This window comes from Camellia sinensis, chromosome 15 (assembly GCF_055761805.1).
Source record: "Camellia sinensis isolate YWXY chromosome 15, ASM5576180v1, whole genome shotgun sequence".
Taxonomy (NCBI): Eukaryota; Viridiplantae; Streptophyta; class Magnoliopsida; order Ericales; family Theaceae; genus Camellia; species Camellia sinensis.
Window position 1 is genome coordinate 97,859,596 of NC_138975.1, and position 24,058 is coordinate 97,883,653.

Sequence of the window (24,058 nt, forward strand, 5' to 3'; positions counted from 1 at the left end):
ACATGTTCAATGACGCTGCAACATGCAATCATCTCAAGCAAAACATGTTTAGAGGCCTAAAACACTAAACAAGTGAAGGCATTTGCACTATAACTATACAAAACATGGTTCATATGATCAAAGTAGCCCGAAACAGAGCTAATCATGCCAAATCAGAGCCTAAAACATGCTTGGATTAAGCTAGGTTAAGCCATAAAAACATGCTATTATAGGATGCTAACTAGGCATGGAAGTGAGACACAGGAGGGGAGGCCACCCCCTCCATTTTTGGACTTCAAAACACACTTTTTACCACTGAAATAACTTTGAATTTCAATGGTTTAAAGGGCCAAAAGGTTTGGTTTGACTATGCTAAAACATGATGCAAAAAGCTTCACAATTAGGTAACAAGAAGGGTGGACTACCCCTTTGCACAAAATGATCTCAAACCAACATGTTAAGGCACAAAAATCAAAGTTTTTTATAATTGAAAATCATGCCAAAAATAGTGTAAAAAGATGGCAATTCAATTGGCTTAAACAAAGCCTACAAGGTAAGTCTTTACCTCTTGAAGCACAGCACAAAATCAATCACAATTCTGAGCTCAAACCACCCTTAGAAGCTCAAACTAAGCCTCAAAGAACCTCAGCTCCAAGACGAAGATGTTTGGTTAAGGGTTTTAGTGCAAAAGTGTAGAGAATTCTCACTTTCAAGCACAAAATAGGGAGAGAGAGATAATTCTAGAGAGAGAGAGACAGAGGAAATTTGCTCACTAATTATCTAACCTCTCCAAATGGTGGAGAGACCCTCCATTATATAGAAATCCAAGCCAAAGGCATGCATTCATCCCTCCATACATGTGTATGGAGATGGCATTCAGTGAACAACAGTTGGCACAACTGGCTAAGAAAGTATATGAAAAAAGAGAAAAATGGCCATCATCCACCTCACCTAGCCGACCGGCCACTTCAAGTGGCCGACAAGGCCCTTCCCCCCTCCAGGCGAGAGGCACCAAGGTTTGGTCCAGAAACAAGTACAAAACAAATAGGGTTTAGAGGCTCAAAGACAAGGCGTTCCACCTAGAACTTTGGGCACTCAAACTGAGCACAGACAAGGACAATCATCGAGTGTACAAACGATAACATCTAAGTCTTGAGGTCAGTCAAAAATGGGGTGTCTACAATTGCCCCTCTTTGACAGAACTCAGAAGTCACGAAATGACAGGAGTTAATGTCAAACCCCGGAGACGACCCATTTTTTATGAGGCCGAAGACTCAGACAAACAAGCAAACAATGCAAAGAACAGTTGCGCCCATAGGCTGCCTACGTATCCCTTTGCAAGAAATCAAACCAGCATAGTTCTGGGGCAAGATGCTAATGATACACAATGCATAACATAACTTATGATCATGAAATGAGGGTTGTAATGAAACATCTAGATGCAAATGTTGTGCAAAGAAATGCTATAGCAAACTTATACATAAGCAAGTTAACATGAACCACACCACATTTCATGCAGAAAGGATGTAAGAAAATTATGCAATCTTAACTGCGCCTCACACAGGAAAGGTAAAAGAACCACAACCGTCGGGTGCACCCGAGGGGGCAAACATGATCCCAACGTATGGCACATGCGAGGAAAGAAGTGGTGATATCAAGTGAAACACATCCAACCATTATGCCTTCAAAGCAAAGAGCGGTATAAGCATTGGAATTCATCCAGATGCATTTAACCAAAGCGTCCTAACGCACCGCGCGCGAGAGGGAAAAGAGAGCAGTGCAAACACCGGAGGGTGGTATAAACATCAGAGCATGTTCCAATGTTTCTAACCAAAACAAAGTGGTATAAATGTCAAAATACGTTCCAAACGCTTATAACCAGAGGGGTGGTATAAACATTGGGCACACGTCCCAATGTTTCTAACTAGAACAGAGTGGTATAAGCGTCGGAACACGTCCAACCGCTTCTAACCGGGGGGGTGGTATAAATATTGGGCACGCATCCCAATGTTTCTAACCAGAACAGAGTGGTATAAGCATCGGAACACGCTCCAAATGCTTCTAACTGGGAGGGGGAATAAACAGCGGGCACATGTCCCAATGTTTCTAACCAAAGCAAGGTATAAGCGTCGAAATACATTCCAAACACTTCTAACCAAAGGAAGTGGTATAGACATCGGGCGTACTCGAGTATCTTTAACCAAAGCAAGGTATAAACATCGGGCACACGACCCAATGCTTCTAACCAAAGAGGTGGTATAAGCATCGGAATGCGTTCCAAAAGCTTCTAACCAGAGGGGTGGTATAAACATCGGGCATACGTCCTAATGTTTCTAACCAGAATAGAGTGGTATAAGCATCGAAACACGTTCCAAACACTTCTAACCAGGGGGTGGTATAAACATCGGGCACACGTCCCAATGCTTCTAACCAAAGGAAGGTATAAACATTAGGCACACGACCCAATGCTTCTAACCCAAGGAAGGGTTTTAAACATCGGGCACACGTCCCAATGCTTCTAAACAAAACAGAGAGCGATGTAAACATTGGGCGTACCCGAGTGTTTGTAACCAAAAAGGGAGTGGTATAAACACCGAGTGTACCCAAGTGTTTCTAACCAAAAGGGGGCTCCAAGGACAAGAATGATCTTATCAGGAGTTCTTCTTAATGAACCATACACACAATATCGTCTGGTTACACCAGCTTTGAATGAACCGTACATACAATATCGTGTATGCACAAGAAAGAAACTTTGACAAGTACAACACAATAGGAATGCATGTTCTATGCAAGATGAATAACCATGACACAACACTTAGAGAGGCATGCCTCTTGCACATCATGTGAAGAAAAAAATAGAAGCATATTCTATGAAATGAAACATGGAGCATGTTGTAGACACCCCATTTTTGATCGCCCTTAAAACTTGGGCACCGCTGATTGTTTACTTGGTGATGAGGTGTACAGTGCAAAGGTTCAATTTCTTTTACAAGAGGAGACTCAAATCCCAATTTCATACCCCTTTTGGACTAAAATGATCTTGATCAAAAGATTTTAGACCTTGAAACCCTCTCTTTCAAAATAGTTTTTGAAAAATGATTCTATGAAGTTCCGACGCTCGCATTTTGTTAAATATTGCGTTTTTCGACAAACCGAGCAAGGACAAGGTGGAAATGAATGAAAGAGAGATGCAATCTTTGAAAAATATTTCAAAACACCTTGTTTGGGGGTTTCTATTTGAAGAAAAGAGGAGGAGAGGGAAGAAACCAAGTTGGGGGAAAAGATGGGCACGAATCATTGAGAGAGAGTCGAACAGCCCTTGCTAAATCGGGCCTATCTGTCTATACACCTGGATTTAATATTTGAGGCCACCACCGTTGGAAATAAGACTTCCGGGACTTCATTTTTCACTCAAGAATCTCCTAAAACCGAGTTCAGATAGGGGAGATATGGTTGGTTGAAGTTAGGTATCAATCCGATTGAGTTGGAAAGGAGCGATCTTCACTAAAAGAGGGATATCTCTTAGCACAATTGGAATTTTGAGGTCACGCTGCCACCATTGGAAAGTTTACTTCCGGGGTGTCATTTTAGACATAAGAATGACCTTCAAATGAGTTCATATGAAGGAGTTATGCCCATTTGAAGTTGGACCTACGGAGCAGAATGTCCTGTCGGCCACAAATGTGCACAGTCGGCCATGGAAATGGCCAGTCGACCATCACAAGTAGCAGGTCGGCCCTAAAGATGGCCGGCTGGCCAAGAGTGACCCAAACTCAGAATGTTTGAAGATATTTCTCCTCCTGCTGTTTCTAGCTTGTGCCAGCTGTCCTAACTCAGATATTTTTGACCAAATGCTTTCTTTTTGCTATATATGAAGCTATATCTCATATATTCAAAAGGAAGAACATTGAGGAAAATTTTGAGAGCTTCTCCACTAAAATCCCTCTCTCTCTCTCTACAATTTTCAGAGCTTAATCTCTCTCTCTCTCTCTCTCTCTATAGTTCACTCTCTCTTGCCCTTTGTGTTTATAAGTGCATAGAAGTAGAGAAATACTTCTAGTTTGCCTAGGCATCCTTCATCAAAGTTGCATATCATTGGGCTGAGGTCCCTTGGAACCTATTTTTGGGCTGTTGGAAGGTTGTTTGGCTCAGAAAAGAGTCTGATTTGCTGTTGTGCTTCAAAGGTAACCTCTTATCCCTTTTAAGCTATTTGTGCCCCATTGTTTTGCCATAGTTTTCAACTACTTTGGAGCTTTTTTTGGGGTGGTATTGAACTACAAAAACCTCTGTTTTTCTTCTATTTTTCAGTCCTAAAAGTGTTGGTTTGAGCCTTGTTTGGCTAGGGGGTGTTTCCTCCCTTTTGCTCCGTGGCTTGTAAGGCCTTTTGAGCTATCTTTCAAGCTTTTCAAACAACTTCTTTTTTGCCATAAAACCACTAAATTCTAGAGGAATTTTAGTGGTAGAAAACTCATTTTGAGGCTCAAAATAGGAGGGGGTGGTCCCCTCTCCTCTTGTGTTGTTAGCATGTGTTGTTGGCCTATCAAATGAGCATGTATTTCTCTCTTCTTGAGGCTTAGTTTGAGCATGTTTTTGTGACTTTTTTAACATGTTATAACTCTATTTTTAGTTGGTTTGATCACTTGTTGCATGCTCCTTACACTTATAGTGTAAATCCTCTTTGCTAGCCTTGCATGCCTAATAAGTTAGTGTAGACACCCCATTTTTGACCATCCTCAAGACTTGGACGTCACCGTTTGAACACTCGGTGATCATCCATGTTCATGTTCGTTTTGAGTTCTCGGAGGTCTCGGCTACGCACCTTGCCTTAGGATCTCTCGACTTGCTTGTTTTGTGTTTGGTTTTGCATCGAACACTTGTTGCTTTGCTTCTGAGGGCAGGGAATGACTTGTTGGCCATCCTCACACCTCACTGGCCATGGTTTGAGGCCACCAGCCATGTTTTGTTGCTACCGGCCATTGGTGACGGCCAGCCGACACTCTTTGTGGCTGGCCAACCATTGTTTTGGTCAATTTGTCATTTTTGGCTGGTCGACCACTATTCATCTGCTTTTGGTAGATATTTTGTGCCAGCTGAGCTGGCACCCACTTTGCACCCCCTTCATAAACGTTTATGGAGGGATTTCCCTCTTGCTTAGCTTGTTTTGTAAGCTTTGGAAGATTGGAATTCCTATAAAGAGAGGGCTTCTCCTCCCTCCTAAAAGGTTCCAAAAAAAATTTCCAGAGAGGGTCTGAGATTAGGGTTTTGTATTTGTATCTATCTATCTCTATATCTCCCTTCCTTTTGCCTTTGTGTGTGTTTAAGGTGTTTTCTTCTTAGTTTTGCACTAAGACACCTAGTGCTACACTATACCTTGGTTGCTAAGGAGCCAAAGGATTGTTTTTGGGGTTCTTGAGTGGATTTAAGCTTGGAAAGGCTGTTGGAGCCCCATTCTTGAAGAGGTCTTCAAGTGTAAGAACTTTACCCCTTTTATTTCCCCATTTTTGCACAAGCTTTTGACCTATCTTGTATTTGTTTTTAAGCTTAGTGTATAACTAGTAAAAGTTCTGATTTTGTGTGTTTTAGAACTTTGTTTAAGGTTGCTTTGAGGTTTGGGGTTGTTTCCCCCCTCCAAAGCCTTGTTAGGCCATCCATTTTGGCCACTGTTGTGGTCTTTGCAAGACCTCTCTACCACTGAAATCCAGAGGATTTTCAGTGGTGGGGAGGTAGTTTTGGTGTCCTAAATGGGAGAGGGTCATCCCCTCTCCATGTTGTCTTTAATGCTCACACAAATGGCTTGTGTTGTAGCTTGTATGCCTAGCTTGCTTTAGGTCCATTTCAATGTATATTAGGCTTTGTTTTGCCATGATATAGCACTGTTTTAAGTTGGTTTAGACACACCATGCATGCTTTGCATACTTGTCTTATAATGCCGTGAAATTGCCTTAACATACTTTGTGCTTTGAGCCTTGTTTTTAGCATGATTTTGGCTTAGCTTTGTGAAACTTTTATGCATGTTTTGATATGCTTGAGGTTTGATTTTGGTCATTTGGGCCATCCATGACTTGCTTTGTATAGCTACCATGCGACCTAGCTTGTAGGCTTTGAGTATTGGATCCTCTAGCATGCTCTACTTGCATCATTTCAGTGGTTTGGCACCATTAGTTATGTCATTTCAGTCCTTGTGGTATGCTTTTATGCTTGCATTTGATGCTGCTTCAATGCTTTAAAAGGTTGATGTCTTATGCTCCGTGTTTGGACCTTTATGTATGCTTCCATGTGTAGGCCATTTAGATGCCATCTAAGTGTGTTTTGGGCTTTGTCTTGACTTACATTGGGACTATTTTGAGTCCCCTCAGCCCTTTGGGACTCGCCTTGCATAGCAATGGTTTGATCCCTTAGGTTAGCCTTAGGCCTTAGGCTTGCTTGCATGCTTTGATTGCTTGATTTGGCATCATCTTCTACTTGTTTTCAGAACCTAACATGTTGATTTAATGTCCATGTTTGTTCCTTTTAAGTGTGCTTAAAAGTCTCCTCTTTATGCTTAAGTGTTGGATCATGTTTGCATGCATGTTTGTATGTAAATTTGCCTTCATTTCCATAGCATTTTGGCTACTTATTTAGACATGGCTGAGGCTTGTCCGTATTAGTCTAAGTACATCTTTTGCATGTTGCTCAAATGTTGTTACATTGCTTCATGTTTGCATGCTTTGGTTGCATCATGTCTTGCATGCTCATTTGTTTGAATATTGTCACATGCTTGCATGTTTACATGTGTGTTTGCATTTACATGTTACATACTTAGCTCGCACACTTAGGTTGCATTTGGCATGCATGCCTTGCCTCTTGAATTGATTATGACAGAGGTTGGGCCCATTGTGTGTTTATGTGCATTACATTTGATATCAAAATGCATACTTGACTTCTTGGATCATCACGCATTGAAATGCGCGATTGGTGGTCCGAGGGTCGAGTATCAAACTCCCTTGAGTCCACAACATGATGGGGAGGTTGGTTGTGCAAATATTTGCATAAAATGCATTCTCATGCCTTGTTTTCCCTCTATTGCTGTCAAAATAGGGTTCTGCAGGAAGATATGGTCGACTGACCATTTTTGGTGCTGGCTAGCCATGCATTGATGGCTGATAGCTTCATAGGTGGTCGCTGACCACTTTCCCATGGCTGGTGGTGTTTCCTCTTGGCCAGTGGTCTCCTACAACCATCAGGGAGTGATACTGAAGTATCCTTAGGACTTGTGCAATTTTCAGAGGCATAAAACAGTGAAAACAGAGGCAGCTTGTGCATGGTGGTGGATTTCCGAGCAGAGCCGAGCATGCATGCATTGGACCCTCTTCCCGAGGTTGCCTTACCGTTTTATTAGCTTAGTTAATTTGCTTAACTAGTTAAGTGGTCTATAACTATTTAACTAGCTTGTTAGTTAGTTAAATTTGTATTATTCTTTTGGTCCATCCGAGAGAGGGCGAATTGTGTAATAAGTGTGTGTGCGTGTGTTGTATGTCTTCCAACCCCACGCCTTTCTCCCTTTTACTTACCTGCTTTGATGGCACACACCGGGCTCGGCGCATCATACTAATTGCATAGTAGTTTAATTCCAACTTGAATACGTGTATCGAGTTGTTGCATCTCATATGCCATCCTTAGATTAGCCGAGCCTATTCTAGTGGAATTTTTGTATGCGTTGTATTAGCCATCGATAACATGAACTAGGATCACGCATGTTTGCTAACTAGTTTCTTGTTTTGGCTCGGAGTACACTGTGAGTGTTTATGCTTTAGCATCTTGCATGTATGTGAGTGCTAACATGACAGCATGCTTGCCATGAGGCTAATGGATTATGTGATATAATTGCCTGAATGCCTGTGAGTGAAGGTTGGATTACCTAAATCGGGACAATTCGTCGTAATCCGTGCTTTAGCCTACTTGCGAGTAGCAAAATTCAAACTGTTTTCAAAACAAACGGATATGCGATGCTTTGTTCCAAATTAGGCGATCTAGTCTATACTTGTTTTGCTATACGCATCACATAGTAATTCTAGGCTAATAACTAGAATAAGAGCATATAATGTTTTCAAAACAAGATATCATGGTTAGTAAAGGCCGATCTTCGGATCAGGCGAGCGACGGTGCTCATAGATGACCTTCCCCAATCGTACCCAAGTTCCCAAGCCGAGGCAACTTTGGTGATGACAAACATGTGGCCTTAGGCAACGAGTCCGGGTTTCTTAAATTCCCCCAAAATAAAACATTTAGGTGGCGACTCTATATCTGGCAAAGCAGTCCATGTTTAGCACTTCTTTACAAAAATCTATTTTTCAAAACGATTTGCTGGATTCGGACTCTTTGGTGATTTATCAGTCTTGCACAACACTTTGCAAGACTAGATTCAGAACCGTGACAATTTGAGTACGAACTATAGAAGCAAAGCCCTCAAGGCGTGTCTACAGTTTCTGGCGACTCGACTGGGGACTTAGAGAGCTTGACTCGAATTCATGATATCTTGTTTTGACTACACTTATGTGTTTCTTTGCATTGCATGTGCATTGCTATACCTAGGACACAGTGTTTGCCGTCTGCTATTCCTGAATGGTTTACCAAAGGCTCGCTTCGAAAAGTGTGCCATAAGGCTAACCGGTTACGGGCTCTGCCACGATGGGAACACAAACCCCGGTTGTTGCTGGGGCACCCTTTTTGACCATTCGACCAAGTGCATATTCAAATCCGTAGTGACTATTCCAAGCTAGGACAGGTTGCTTACCCGATTATAGGTTGTTTGAAACCGCTGCGTGTGTAGTGAAACCCTAGCTCCTGACAAAATAGGACAGGGAAACCCTACCCCATCATAGGGGTGTTTTGGCTCTTACTTGCTTGTTATGTGCTATGTGCTTTTTAAGTTGACCTCCACAGGGAACGCACATATCTATTTGCAAGTTTGGGCATCAGGCCTGCAGTCATCAGTTCAGTGTGTTCAGAATCAGTTATATCTGCAGGTATCAGATTCAGTTTTGGGAAACGGTGATCAGTGATCAAATACAGGTGTTCAGTTGTGCCTGTGATCGTTTGGGTAAAATTGGACTGAGACGCTGCCTATTTTCTCTTTCAGAAGGAGGAGGGAGTTTCAGAGATCTGATTTCAGAATAGCCAGTGTTCTCCTTCGCCGAAGCAAGGTAGATATCTGATCAAGCAAGTCACCAGTCACATCACCTCCGTTCAATTCAGCAGATTTATGATGTCACAGAATTCAGAGAAAGTTGTGGTTATGGCAGCCGCACTAAACCAAGGGATCATCTTACGGGGTAAAACCGATGTTGAGGTACCACACCCGCCCAGGTCACCTGCTCCACGCTCGATCTGGGAACCCCAGTTGTTTCAAACTCGTGAGCCCACCACGTTTGAGTTGATGGAATGATTGGCGACCTCCAGAGGTCTATGGCTAATCTCGCCTACGGAATGTCGGCTCTGCCACCAACCACATCGTATGCTAGGAATTTTATGCCGGAGGAGCCCCCGCTATTGGGACGGATTGTAATTGAGCTCAGCCAACCTGAGGCTGTCTCAAGCTATAGTAATGACGTGTCAACAACGATTTGGTTTCGCCCTGATATAGCAACCCAAACCCTCGATCAAGCTGAGGCTAGAGGTAAGAACAAAATGGGAACAAACGCTGATCCTATTGAACAACTACTGTGGGTAGTCGAGACTTTGAAAGCCGGAGGGTTGAATAAGCAGCAAGTACTCACGGTTGTGATTAAACCATGAATGACATTTTCCCTATCCACACCGAGGGTAGTACAAGCCAAAGGGAAAATCGTGATAAGAACCGTCGCTCCAGGACCGTTCCTCCCAATCCTAACCCTACACCTGGGAAAGATCAAAGAGCCAAGGCAGCACCTGCTGATCCTTTTGCTAGTGCGTCCAGCAAAAACCCACGGACTTCGAAGTATCTGCTCCAAGGACGCAGGGTTTTTCATGCTCTCTACATGCCTTTGTCTAAGGCGCTTCAAATTCTTGTCGAAAAGGGACATCTTAAACCCCTTGAGCCTCGGCCTCTCCCTGCTCATCTTGTACCGGGTCATGATGCTACCCAGTACTGCGCGTATCATCAACTGGATGGTCATACCACCGACAGTTGCTTTCGTCTTCGCCACGAAGTGCAAGACTTGATCGATAACGAGGTCATCCTCCCACCTAGCTCAACAAAGTCTGTCACTATTGAGTTCACGAACTTCGAGGATAGCATAAGCATGTGGTCAGGGGTAGGTCCACCTGTGGGTGGCGCTCGGTTTATCTCAGATGTGGCATATGGCACGCACTGTTTTGAGCATTATACGATTGTTGACTTTTTGTACTCTTTGACTTAGGTATTGAGGCAGTTCTGTGGTGATGTTTTGAGTTTGTCTCTTTGTTTTGAGTCAGTCTTTTTTCTTAAAGGTCTGCCTTGTTGTATCGAGTCAGTCCTGTTGTACAGAAGTCGGGTGGTCCCGAGGTTGTTACCTCGGACACCATTGTCTTTTCTGTGTTTGTCTTTTCCTTTATTCTGAGTCTGTTTCTGCCATGGAGCCAGTTACACCAGAAAATCTGAATGAAACAGCTGTGGCTATCATGTTTTGTGCTTCTTGTTACTTTGAGCCTGTTGTGCCAGCAGGTCAAGAATGAAACGGCAGTACCTTTTGTCTACTTTTCTGTGCTCCAAACTCATTGCATTGACCTAAGTTTTCCAAAACTTTTCAAACATTATGAAGAAAATGAAGAGGAAGGAATTCCTAGGGTTTTGCAAAATTTGATCAATTGAGAGAAAGATAGGCATGCTAAGCCCTTAATGAATAAAATCATGCTTGTTAGTGTGATTATTGAGAAGGACCCTGGCTTGATCCAAGTTGGTTCCACACTGTCTTCAGCTCGAGCGATTTGTCGCTTTCTTAAAAAATTTCAAAAAATATTTTGCACGGTCCTGCGAAGACCTGTGTGGAATCGCTATTGAGGTTGTGTAGCCTAGGATCGCTCTCAGCCTCAAGACTCGATCCCTTGCTTTCGAACCTTGAGCTTGTATTCAGAAAGTTCAAAGGTCAACCATAATGTGAGGCCCGTGTGGCCAGATCCGAAGCAGCCCTCGAGCAAGAGGCAAGAAAGTTAGATCGAGAAGATCAGATGTAGTCGAGAGAAGCTTGCAAAGCTTGATCAAAAGCACCCCTCGAACTAGGGGCAAAAATGTCAGATGTGCTCGAAGTGTCGAAGATGGATCATTCTGCAAATCAACAAAGAGTGGCAAGAATGCCGAATCCCAGAATGGAAGAAAATGGATGCGGATGACTTCGAGATCTCAAAAAAAAAATCATTAGACATGGACAAAGCTACACTTTTACCCTTGAGAGGCTCGCTGGGCTGAAAACCCGGAAGGGCGACCCAGGCAAAAGTTAGAGCAAAAAAAAGAACAAAAAGTGCAAAAAATGAAAAAAAAAGATGAAAAAGAAAGGAAAAAAAGAGAAAAAAAAAAAGAAAAGAACAAAGCTCGCAAGGTTGAAAACCCAGAAAGGGCGGCCTTGGAAAAAGTTAGAGTGCAAAAGGAGAGGTTAGTACCCGAGTGTACCAACCCCCCCGAACTACGTAAGGTTTGATTCCCATGTTTGGGATACGTAGGCAACTTCATGCTGAAGTCCAGCCACAAACACTCCCAAATTGAGTGTGCCCATGTAATGGTTCTGATCGTTGTTGTCATTCCTGTATCTGAGAGTTCGGTTGTGACCATTGCTATGAGGTCTGATTACAATGCGCTGCGGTGCCATCCAAACAAGGGGCAACTTTCTGTCGCCAATGCGCCGCGGCGCCATCCAAACAAGGAACAACTTTCCGTCGCCAATGGGCCGCGACGCAATTCAAACAAGGGGCAACTTTCCGTTGCCATGTAGCTCTCTTCAAGTAAAAGGCAATTTTCCATTGTTATGGATCCGAGGTTGTGCATCTTGAGAGTAGGTTCCGTGCTCGTTGAGCAGTGACCATTTGTAAAAATAGTTTTTGAGAGTTTTTGCTGAGGTTGGCTAATTATGTCAAAAATTATTTCATTTTTTCCAAAAATTAGACCTTTCTTTGGACCCAAAAAAGGAAAATTTCCAGTGCTCATAGCCTGACTTGCATGATTTTCAAATCAGAAAAGTTGAACAAGTTTGTTGATCTAACTCTCATATTGGTCAATTTGTTTTAGTAGAAAGGCAAAACAAAAATGGTCAAAATGATGAAATAGGGGCACAGTTGAGTCAGGTGTTCTGTCTTTCTCCCGTCGTCAACTACTTGCCAGAAAGGCACTCTACCTGCCAAGAAGGGCACAACTGAGGTTAACAACGAAAGGGCTGAAAGCTCTCAACATCCTCCAAGCAACGAGGTATCAAAGCAAGTGCGAAGCACGAATTGGAATGGATCAAGATACTTCACTCCCTCATCTGGGGCATCGATTAAATGTCACCGAAGGAAATAGTCGCAAGCTAACAGTGTTGGGCATGAACCCACAAACTTCAATTTATCCATCAATCACCCAGGGGAGGGATAAAAAAAATGAGAGATTCAAGAATAGAGAGGTGCACGTTGAGAGAAAAAGTGAGAAAATGGCTTTTTCAGAAAATAAGAGATTGAGTGCCAGAGTGATGTGAGAATCACAAATCAGAAAGGGTGGGAAACAATATCCTGAGAAGCAGGCTCCCTGTGCGCATCTGAATGTCGTGTCTTTTTGTTTTATCTTGATTCTTACTTTGAGTATTTTCGAGTGTTACTCGACGTGTTTAGGTTGTTACCCTTTGTTTTTTGGTCGAGTTGTTTTGATGTGTTTAGTCGTAGGCTCAGTACCCGATCAAAAACCCGTTCCTTATTTCAAAATAAGTTGCTTTGTGCTCAGAGTGCTGTGCCATTCTTCACATTTGTGCAAAACAGAACACGTTGTTTCATAAAGCCGCAGGGTTCAACCCATGTCATATGAGAACAGTGTAACCAGGACCTGTTTGAAGCTATGGGTTCTAAACTGTGATGCAAAAGAAAGGAGGAAGGATCTGGAGCATCTAAGGTCTGTGTTATGGGCTGTGAGTTCAGAATAAGCAATGTTCAGAATGGGCTGTGTGTTTAGAATCAGCAGTGCCCTGCATGGGCCGTATGTTCAAAATGAATAGAGTACTGCGTTACGAGCTGTGTATTCGAAATGAGCAGTCTATGTGTTGAACATGTCGGGAACTTGTGATTAGTTCCCTTGCCAATGCCTTCCGGTGGTGAGTTTTGCGAAGTCACACCTGTGTTATTTCAATTTGCTTATCGAGTTGTTGCTCATTTTCTTATCAAGTTGTTGCTCATTTACTTATCGAGTTGTTACTCATTTGCTTATCGAGTTGTTGCTCATTTGATTACCAAATTGTCGCAATTTTGTTTATCGAGTTGTTGCTCTTTGCTTATCGAGTTGTAAACTTATCAAGGTCTTATCATTGCTTATTGGGTTGATTTGTTTGATTGGCCCATTACCTGACCTGGTAATACGTGCATGTTCAAATGCCATTTGATTACATTACGATACATTGTGATGCAATGCGATGCGATGTGATGCATGGAATGCACAAATGCAACACTTTTTCAGCAAAAAGCTTGTTTCATTTCATCATCTTTTTGAAATACATAGCTTTGAAGAAAATAAAAACCTGTCTGCGACAGTACAAGGTGCTCAAGCTACCAGCAAAAAGAAAAAGTAAAACAAAAAGAAGAAAAGCAACAAAAGTCTATATCAACGTCAAGTGGTCTCAGGCCTGAGGGTCTGTCCTCGTCCACTTCCTGGACGAAGGTCCAGGAGCATCATGGTCAGCACCATCATCTGAGTCCAAGCCCGAGTCATCTCCGGTCTCTTCTTCGGATGACTCTGCCTCTGTCTCTACCTCTGCCTCAGACTCATCATCGTCTGGGATCGATGCCCGACAACTACTCCCAATATGAGTGTGCCTAGCTTTGGTGCGGGGATATACTGTGCCTCCTTGCCCTCCTCCTTGAGCAGAAACAGAAGGCCCACCTGGTGCACCTCTTGTAGTAGGAATCTGGAATGGAGGCTGAAAAGCACAAATAGCAAACGCATCAGTATGCTACGCAAAACAAAGTATGAATACTGTGAACAGTGTATCACTACAGAATATAGTGTATGAGTACAGTGTATGAATACCGTGAACAGTGTATCAGTACAGAATGCAGTGATTGAGTGCAGTGTATGAATGTCGTGAGCAATGCTGCGAACAGTCTGCGGGTTACAGTGTATCGAATGCCGTGAGGGCCGTGTTTCAAGTGCTGTGTTGATGGTGCGATACATCAGATTGTGTAGAGTTTGAGACTGTGGTTAGAAAAGCTTACCGGGATACTATAAATAGCCAGCAGGTCGAGGCTCCGCTGTAGCATCCCCATCACCGAAGCAGTCAACTCCAAGGACTGGCGAGTGTACTCAGAGGAAGCCTGCAAAAGTGTTAGAAGTATCAGTACTCTGCGGAATATTAAATGAAATGAAATGAAATGACTGTGCAGAGTGCAAAATGTTGAAAGTACATACCGGGGGCAAGCCATGGAATCTGACTAACTCATGATCAGCCGGAGGAGGAGCGATGGGGATCTGATAAGTCTCCTCACCCTGCCCTCGGCATGTCATCATAGTAGGCAGCTCGGGCCACCTAACTCCCTGCCCTCTCTGGGACCCAGCTCCCTGCTCTCTTCGAGACCCCCGGGACCCACTCCCACCTTGGGCCTGAGGTGCCCGCGACGCTCCTGCCCTCGCTGCTGGTGCCACTGGTCTCTCTCTCTCAGCCCGGCGAGCACTACCCAGAGGCCGCATGATATAGGTTTGGACGTACTCGGCGTAGTTGCCCTCGCCTCTGAAACGGTCGCACTCCCAGCCGATGGTATACTCTGTCATCTCCCGCAGAGTGTACCTCTTGGCATGCCTCACATGAGTAGGAGGAGGCGCTGGAACTGTCTGCTCCAGTAAACCTAAGGTCTGGCGCAAGAAGCGCTCACCCAGGTACCAAGCCCGACAAACCAGGACCTCTAGCAAAATCCTGAACCGGGAGGTCTCTTGAGCGCCCTCATACCAGTCCGATACTGCGATGGGCAATGAGGCCCATGGCTGCCAGGTGATCTGTAAACAAAATACAGTTTGTTATCTACTACTATTGAAGATGCAATGCAAAGCGAAGCTTAAATGAATTGTAATGTTTGACATACCTCTGCTGTGGTGATGGTATCGAAATAGCGACGGAAGAATATGAAAGACTCCCGAGGCCTCCGCTCGCACCTCACGTCGAAGTGGTGGGAGAATGGGATCATGAGAGGCATCTCCTCCTCTGGTACTGGGGTAAGCCTCGGGAAGTAGGCATACACCCACAACTGCAAAATGCAACAGAACAGACGTGAGCATGCTTATCAGATAAAGCGGTATACAGATAAAGTAGTATACAGACAAAGCAGAAAGCGGTATGTGCAGTGTATTGTGCAGTGTATACAGTATACAGAGTACAAAGAATGTAAAGCAAAAATGTAAAACAAAAGAAGAAGATGTACCTCCCAAGCCCGCCAGTAGCCTTCGAGCAGCTGTCCGCTGAGGCGAAAGGATGAGCTCATGTAGCCATAGAGTGTGGCCAAACCTGCACCACCCCAGTCGTAGCCGCAGATCCTGGTCAAGTCAACCAGTGCACTCAGCAGGCAAAGTAGCACAGAGTTCGCCCGGTCCGTGAAGAGAGTGGTCCCCAGCAAGAACATCAGAAAGCCGCGTGCGTACTGCTCCTCCTCCTCCCGAGTGGTAGGCGCCTGGATCCTGAAGTGGTCCTCGAACCATGAGTATCATACAAATCCTAGACGAGCAAGAGGCGGTAGGTCGCCAAGCAGGTACATCTGAGTGGCCTCCCACTCGTCCATATCTGTATCGAAGGCGATCGGATCACCCCCTACTCCGATGCCTGTGAGCATGGAGAAGTCGAAAGGAGTCATCGTCATGTCTCCTGTAGCCGAAAGGTGGAAAGAGTCGGTGGTGTCCCACCACCTCTCCACCAAAGCAACAAGAAGAGGTCTGCTCGCAGTGTGGCGCGAGAGCCCCATGCAGAAAGTGCCGAAGCCGGCCTGGTCAACAATACGGCGAACCGCTTCAGGAAGCTCCATGTACCACCCCTGGGCCATAACGTTCCCGTACCCTCGGAAGGCATGGGAAGCCCCTTGTGGTCAAAACAAATAGTTGCGAAGCAATGTTACAAATACAGTGTAAATGTAGTGCGCGTGTGCACGTTTTCAGTCAAACAGTTATCGAGTGTCGGTGTGCTCATGGTGAACTCTAGCATGTGATACAACGGTTTGTTCGGATCATTTCAGTGAAAATACAGCGTGTGTACGTGTGTTCAAATTCAAACAGATATCGAGTGCGGGTGTCCTTGTAGTGAACTACAACATATGATGTATCAGTGCGTTTGAGTGGTTCAGTGAAAATACAGCGTGTGTGCACGTGTTCAGATTCAACCAGATATTGAGTGCGGGTGTCCTCGCAGTGAGCTATGGCATATGATGTATCAGTGTCATGTGTGTGCGCGTGTTCAGATTCAAACAAGTACCGAGTATAGGTGTGCTCGCAATAAATTACAACATGTGGCGTATCGGTGTATCCGGGCTAAGCAATTAAGGAATAGAAACAACTATTGCAAGTTTTGTGTTCTATATTGCAGAAAATGAAATAGAGAAGAGTGTACCTCAGAAGAGCCGAAGGACAGATGTGACTCTGGCTCGCGTAGTAGAAGCTCTAGTGGCACGCCCCTAGCAAAACTCCTGAACTGGCGAAGTCTGTCGGGAGGCAGCAAATGAATCGTCAACCTGTAGGTCGCCGGGTCGAACGGTCGAACGATCAAAGGTAAGAGCTCGGCCTCGGGGTCCGGGTCCATCTCCGAGGGAGCCCCGTCCTGTGGAATATCGTTTGCCATGTCGAGTAGGGTGCGAAAATGGCCGAAAATGTGAAAACCAAGCGAGAATATGAAAAGTCAACTGAAAAGTCAACCCCGAGAGGGCGGAAAATGGGCGAAAAAGCCAGAGTGCGGAAAAGGCACAAGAATCAAGGTAAACTCGAGGGAAACAAACCTTGAGTGGTGGAAATCGAGAAATAAACACCGAATTTTAGATTTGTTCGGTTCAAAATGTTCGAAACGCGAAGGAGTTCGCTAATCGAACGATGAAATGGGCTCGAAAACCAAGGAAAGACGGGGATCAGAAGGAGGAAAATAACCTAGAGAGAAGGGGGAGAAATTTTCGACTAAGTGGCAAGTGAAAAGAATAGGGTTTAAGCCCTATATTTAAAGACCCGTGGCCGAAAGGACAAAACTGCCCTGATACAGGCATTTTTGGCCGGTCGGCCAAATTGTTGGCCGATGACCTTGTTTTGCAGTCGGTGGATGGCCAGTGGTCTTTCCCGATGGCCAGTGAACCTCATACACCCTTGTTTGGGTCTTTTATGTGGTTTGGGACCTTCTTTGCCCAACACAGTGCAAGAGAGTGCATTTCTGAAGCTTAACCAGTCTCCGTTTTGACCTCGGACCGTGTCTTCTGTGTGCCATCCTCGAATACGTGCAAGGTGTATCCTTTTCATATCCTTTTGTCTCTTGAGAGACTCAGAAATTGCTTTACATGCGTTACATTACAACGTTTTGTCGTAAGCGCACGTTGGTTAAATGTCATTTCACTCGCATTGTTATGCACACACCTTGTGCGTTGTCACGCACGCCATACTTGTATTGTTATGCATCTTCTTTAGGTCGCATCGTCATGCGCACCCCACATGCATTGTCATGCATGATCTTTGTCACGCGTTGTCATACGCGCCTTACATGCATTGTTATGCATCTTCCTTATCTCGCATTGTCATGCACAGTTTATTTGCATTGTCATGCACTTCAAAAGACGTGCGTCGTCACGCATTTCTTTCATTCGCATCATCATGCATTTCAAAAAAAAAAAAAAAAAACAAAATACAAACATGCATTGTTATACGTGTTTCATTAGCATTGTACATAACATTGTACATTACATGCATTTGTTGTAAATATTGCATTGTACATAGCATTTTACATAGTAGCTTAATTGCATTCATTGTATATAGTGCATTGTACATAGTTTACATGCATTGTGAATATTGTACATTACATGCATATTGTATATATTGCATTGTAGTTTGCATGCATTTGCTGCATTATCCATCTATGACTTGCGCCTTTCCATGTTGAGCTTGGTCTGGTATGTGTCCATACTTTTCACGTTGAAGCATGGTTATGAGATTTTGTGTACGCGCCTAGTGTTGAGGATGACAGCACCATTTCCGTCTTAGACGTGGTTTGTTTGTGTCCATGCTATTCCTAAGCAAGATACGGTTTGGCCGCACGCCTTATCCATTCCATCCATTGCATATAGAATATAGGTTGCATTGTCTTGCATCCTCCCGTCCATCCGCGTTGTCGCGCATTCTTAGGTTGCATTTTCTTGCATCCTCCCGTCCATCCACGTTGTCGCGCATTCTTAGGTTACATTGTCTTGCATCCTCTCCTCCATCCGCATTGTTGCGCATTCTTAGGTTGCATTGTCTTGCATCCTCCCGTCCACCCGCATTGTTGCACATTCTTAGGTTGCATTGTCTTGCATCCTCCCATCCACTCACGTTGTTTTGCATTCTTAGGTTGCATTGTCTTGCATCCTCCCGTCCACCCGCGTTGTTGCGCATTCTTAGGTTGCATTGTCTTGCACCCTTCCATTCAAGTTCCTATACACATTGCATGCGTTGTCGTGTCATGCTTTACTTATATGTGTTCAAGTTTCTTTACACATTGCACACGTTGTCGCGTATGCTTTACTTATATGTGTTTATGTTTTAAACTGCATTGTTATGCACACACTCGAGTTGCGTTGTTATGCACCTCTTCCATCCGCATTGTCATGCACCCCCCTCACTTGCGTTGTCACGCACTTTGAATTGCATTGTTATGCATACTTCTAACAATATTGTACCTGTTAAGTTTCTTTTTCTTTCAGGCACGATATTGTATCTACGGTTCGTTTGAAGCTGGCACGACCAGACGAGCCGCACAGGTATTGTATTCTCCGTGTGAGACGTATCGAGAATTGAATAATTCTCTTACATTCTTTCTACATTGTAGTGCAGTTTGCCTTATATTAGCTTAAAACTGTTGCATGATTCACTTCGTTACAGCCTTCTTTGCGTGATCATAAGTTATGATCGGCTTTGTGCATTGTTTTGCGTTTCGCCCCTGCCTTCGGGTGCATATCTTTGTCTGTAATTTTTATGCTTTGTCTAAGTTTTTGGCCTTGTCAAAAATGGGTCGTCTCTGGACTTTGACATTCACTCCTGTCATTGTTATGACTTTCGAGTTCTGTCAAAGAGGGGCAACTGTAGATACCCCATTTTTGACCATCCTCAAGACTTGGACGTCACCGTTTGAACACTCGGCGATCATCCATGTTCATGTTCGTTTTGAGTTCTTGGAGGTCTCGGCTACGCACCTTGCCTTAGGATCTCTTGACTTGCTTGTTTTGTGTTTAGTTTTGCATCGAACACTTGTTGTTTTGCTTCTGAGGGCAAGGAATGACTTGTTGGCCATCCCCACACCTCACCGGCCATGGCTTGAGGCCACCGGCCATGTTTTGTTGCTACTGGCCATTGGTGATGGCCAGCCGGCACTCTTTGTGGCCGGCTGACCATTGTTTTGGTCAATTTGTCAATTTTGACTGGTCGACCACTGTTTATCTGCTTTTGGTAGATATTTTGTGCCAGCTGGAACAGTTGGCACCCACTTTGCACACTCTTCATACACGTGTGTGGAGGGATTTCCCTCTTGCTTAGCTTGTTTTGTAAGCTTTGCAAGATTGGAATTCGTATAAAGGGAGGGCTTCTCTTCCCTCCTAAAGGGTTCCAAAAAAAGTTCCAGAGAGGGTCTGAGATTAGGGTTTAGTATTTGTATCTATCTATCTCTATATCTCCCTCCCTTTTGCCTTTGTGTGTGTTTAAGGTGTTTCGTTCTTAGTTTTGCACTAAGACACCTAGTGTTACATTATACCTTGGTTGCTGAGGAGCCAAAGGGTTGTTTTGGGGGTTCTTGAGTGGATTTAAGCTCGGAAAGGCTGCTGGAGCTCCACTCTTGAAGAGGTCTTCAAGGGTAAGAACTTTACCGCTTTATTTTCCCATTTTTGCACAAGCTTTTGACCTATCTTGCATCTGTTTTTAAGCTTAGTGTATAACTAGTAAAAGTTCTAATTTTGTGTGTTTTAGAACTTTGTTTAAGGTTTCTTTGAGGTTTGGGGTTGATTCCCCCCTCCAAGGCCTTGTTAGGCCTTGTTTTAGGCCATCCATTTTGGCCATTGTTGTGGTCTTTGCAAGACCTCTCTACCACTGAAATCCAGAGGATTTTTAGTGGTGGGGAGGTAGTTTTGGTGTCCTAAATGGGAGAGGGTCATCCCCTCTGCATGTTGTCTTTAATACTCACACAAATGGCTTGTGTTGTAGCTTGTATGCCTAGCTTGCTTTAGCTCCATTTCAATGCATATTAGGCTTTGTTTTTCCATGATATACCACTGTTTTAAGTTGGTTTAGACACACCATGCATGCTTTGCATACTTGTCTTGTAATGCCATGAAATTGCATTCACATGCTTTGTGCTTTGAGCCTTGTTTTTAGCATGATTTTGGCTTGGCTTTGTGAAGCTTTTATGCATGTTTTGATATGCTTGAGGTCTGATTTTGGTTGTTTGGGACATCCATGACTTGCTTTGTATAGCTACCATGCGACCTAGCTTGTAGGCTTTGAGTATTGGATCCTCTAGCATGCTCTACTTGCATTATTTCAGTGGTTTGGCACCATTAGTTATGTCATTTTAGTTCTTGTGGTATGCTTGTATGCTTGCATTTGATGCTCCTTCAATGCTTTAAAAGGTTGATGTCTTATGCTCCGTGTTTGGACCTTTATGTGTGGTTCCATGTGTAGGCCATTTAGATGCCATCTAAATGTGTTTTGGGCTTTGTCTTGACCTACATTGGGACTGTTTTGAGTCCCCTTGACACTTTGGGGCTCGCCTTGCATAGCCATTGTTTGATCCCTTAGGTTAGCCTTAGGCCCTAGGCTTGCTTGCATGCTTTGATTGCTTGATTTGGCATCATCTTCTACTTGTTTTCAGAACCTAACATGTTGATTTAATGTCCATGTTTGTCCCTTTTAAGTTTGCTTAAAAGTCTCCTCTTTATGCTGAAGTGTTGGACCATGTTTGCATGCATGTTTGTATGTAAATTTGCCTTCATTTACGTAGCATTTTGGCTACTTATTTAGACATGGCTGAGGCTTGTCCATATTAGTCTAAGTCCATCTTTTGCATGTTGCCCAAGTGTTGTTCCATTGCTTCATGTTTGCATGCTTTGGTTGCATCATGTCTTGCATGCTCATTTGTTTGAATATTGTCACATGCTTGCATGTTCGCATGTGTGTTTGCATTTTCATGTTGCATACTTAGCTCGCATGCTTAGGGTGCATTTGGCATGCATGCCTTGCCTCTTGAATTGATTATGATAGAGGTTGGGCTCATTGTGTGTTTATGTGCATTACATCAAAATGCATACTTGATTTCTTGGATCATCACGCATTGAAATACGCGATTGGTGGTCCGAGGGTTGAGTACCAAACTCCCTTGAGTCCACAACATGATGGGGAGGTTGGTTGTGCAAACATTTTCTTAAAATGCATTACCATGCCTTGTTTGCCCTTTGTTGCTGTCAAAACAGGGTTCTGTAGGAAGATATGGTTGACCGACCAATTTCGATGCTGGTCGGCCATGCATTGATGGCCGATAGCTTCATAGATGGTCGATGACCACTTTCCCATGGCCGGTGGTGTTTCCTCTTGGCCGGTGGTCTCCCACAACCTTCAAGGAGTGAAGCTAAAGTATCCTTGGGACTTGTGCAATTTTCAGAGTCATAAAACAGTGAAAATAAAGGCAGCTTGTGCATGGTGGTGGATTTCTGAGCGGAGCCGAGCATGCATGCATTGGACCCTCTTCCCGAGGCTGCTTTACCGTTTTATTAGCTTGGTTAATTTGCTTAACTAGTTAAGTGGTCTGTAACTATTTAATTAGCTTGTTAGTTAGTTAAATTTGTATTATTCTTTTGGTCCCTCCGAGAGAGGGCGAATTGTGTAATAAGTGTGTGTGCGTGTGTTGTATGTCTTCCAACCCCACGCCTTTCTCCCTTTTACTTACCTGCTTTGATGGTTAGTTCTAGGTCATGTTTTGACTAGCATACTTATGATAGCATGTTTGCATACATTCATTCGTATGGCACGCACCGGGCTCGGCGCATCATACTAATTGCATAGTATTTTAATTCCAACTTGAATACGTGTATCGAATTGTTGCATCTCATATGCCATCCTTAGATTAGCTGAGCCTATTCTAGTGGCATTTTTGTATGCGTTGTATTAGCCATCGATAACATGAACTAGGATCACGCATGTTTGCTAACTAGTTTCTTGTTTTGGCTCGGAGTACACTGTGAGTGTTTATGCTTTAGCATCTTGCATGTATGTGAGTGCTAACATGACAGCATGCTTGCCATGAGGCTAATTGCTTATGTGATATAATTGCCTGAATGCCTGTGGGTGAAGGTTGGATTACCTGAATCGGGACAATTCGTCGAAATCCGTGCTTTAGCCTACTTGCGAGTAGCAAAATTCAAACTATTTTCAAAACAAACGGATATGCGATGCTTTGTTCCAAATTAGGCGATCTAGTCTGTACATGTTTTGCTGTACGCATCACATAGTAATTCTAGGCTAATAACCGGAATAAGAGCATATAATGTTTTCAAAACAAGATATCATGGTTAGTAAAGGCCGATCTTCGGATCGGGCGAGCGGGGGTGCTCATAGATGACCTTCCCCAATCGTACCCAAGTTCCCGAGCCGAGGCAACTTTGGTGATGACGAACATGTGGCCTTAGGCAATGAGTCAGGGTTTCCTAAATTCCCCCAAAATAAAACATTTAGGTGACAACTCTGTATCTGGCAAAGCAGTCCATGTTTGGCACTTCTTTACAAAAATCTGTTTTTCAAAACGATTTGCCGGATTCGGACCCTTTGGTGATTTATCAGTCTTGCATTGCACTTTGCAAGACTAGATTCAGAACCGTGACAATTCAAGTCCGAACTGTAGAAGCAAAGCCTTCGGGGTGCGTCTACAGTTAGCTTGTTATTCTAGCTTGTGTTGGCTTAGTCTCAACCCATTTTTGGTGTTTTGTTTTTTTTGGCATGTTTTAACTCTGATTTTGGTTAGTGATTTCACCTCTTGCTTGGTTTTGGCACTTGTAATACAATCTTGCTCACTAGCCTAGTGTAGTTGGTGTTTTAGCCTTCCATTCTAGCATGTGTTAGCTATACTCCATGCATGTTTTTGGCATTGTTTTGACATGCTTTAGGACTGTTTTGGGTGTTCTTGGCCTTTTGGGGCTTGCTTTGTATAGCTATAGTGTAAATGGCTTCACTAGTCTTGACTTTCGAGGCCCCTATCATGCTATACTTGTGATGTTTGGATGCCTTGGCGTCATTTGCCATGGTATTTCAGAGCTTATATCTTTGCCATATTCTCATGTTTATCACTCTTTAATTGTGTTTAAGAGTTGTGTCTTTATGCCTTGTTTATGAGCCATCATCTGAGCTTGCATTTCTAGCTTCTTGTGCCCAAGTTTCAGGATGTTTTGGCCTCTATTTTGGCATGGTTTAGGTCTATCCATAGTTGGTTTAGTCATTTAGGCTTGGTATTGCATGCCGCTTGTGAAATGCTCTTTACTAGCTTTGATGTTTTTGGCCTTCAACATGTTATGCTTGCATTGTTTGCATGCTTTAAGGTCTTTAGCATCCTTTTTCAATGCTGAAATGTATGCCATTGCATGCCATCTTTCATTTGTTATATTGCTTTGAAAGAGGTCTTAAGCCCTTTGTTGGTTTGAGTGTGAAATCGAGGCGTTCGTGCCTATTGGTTTTAGCCTTCTT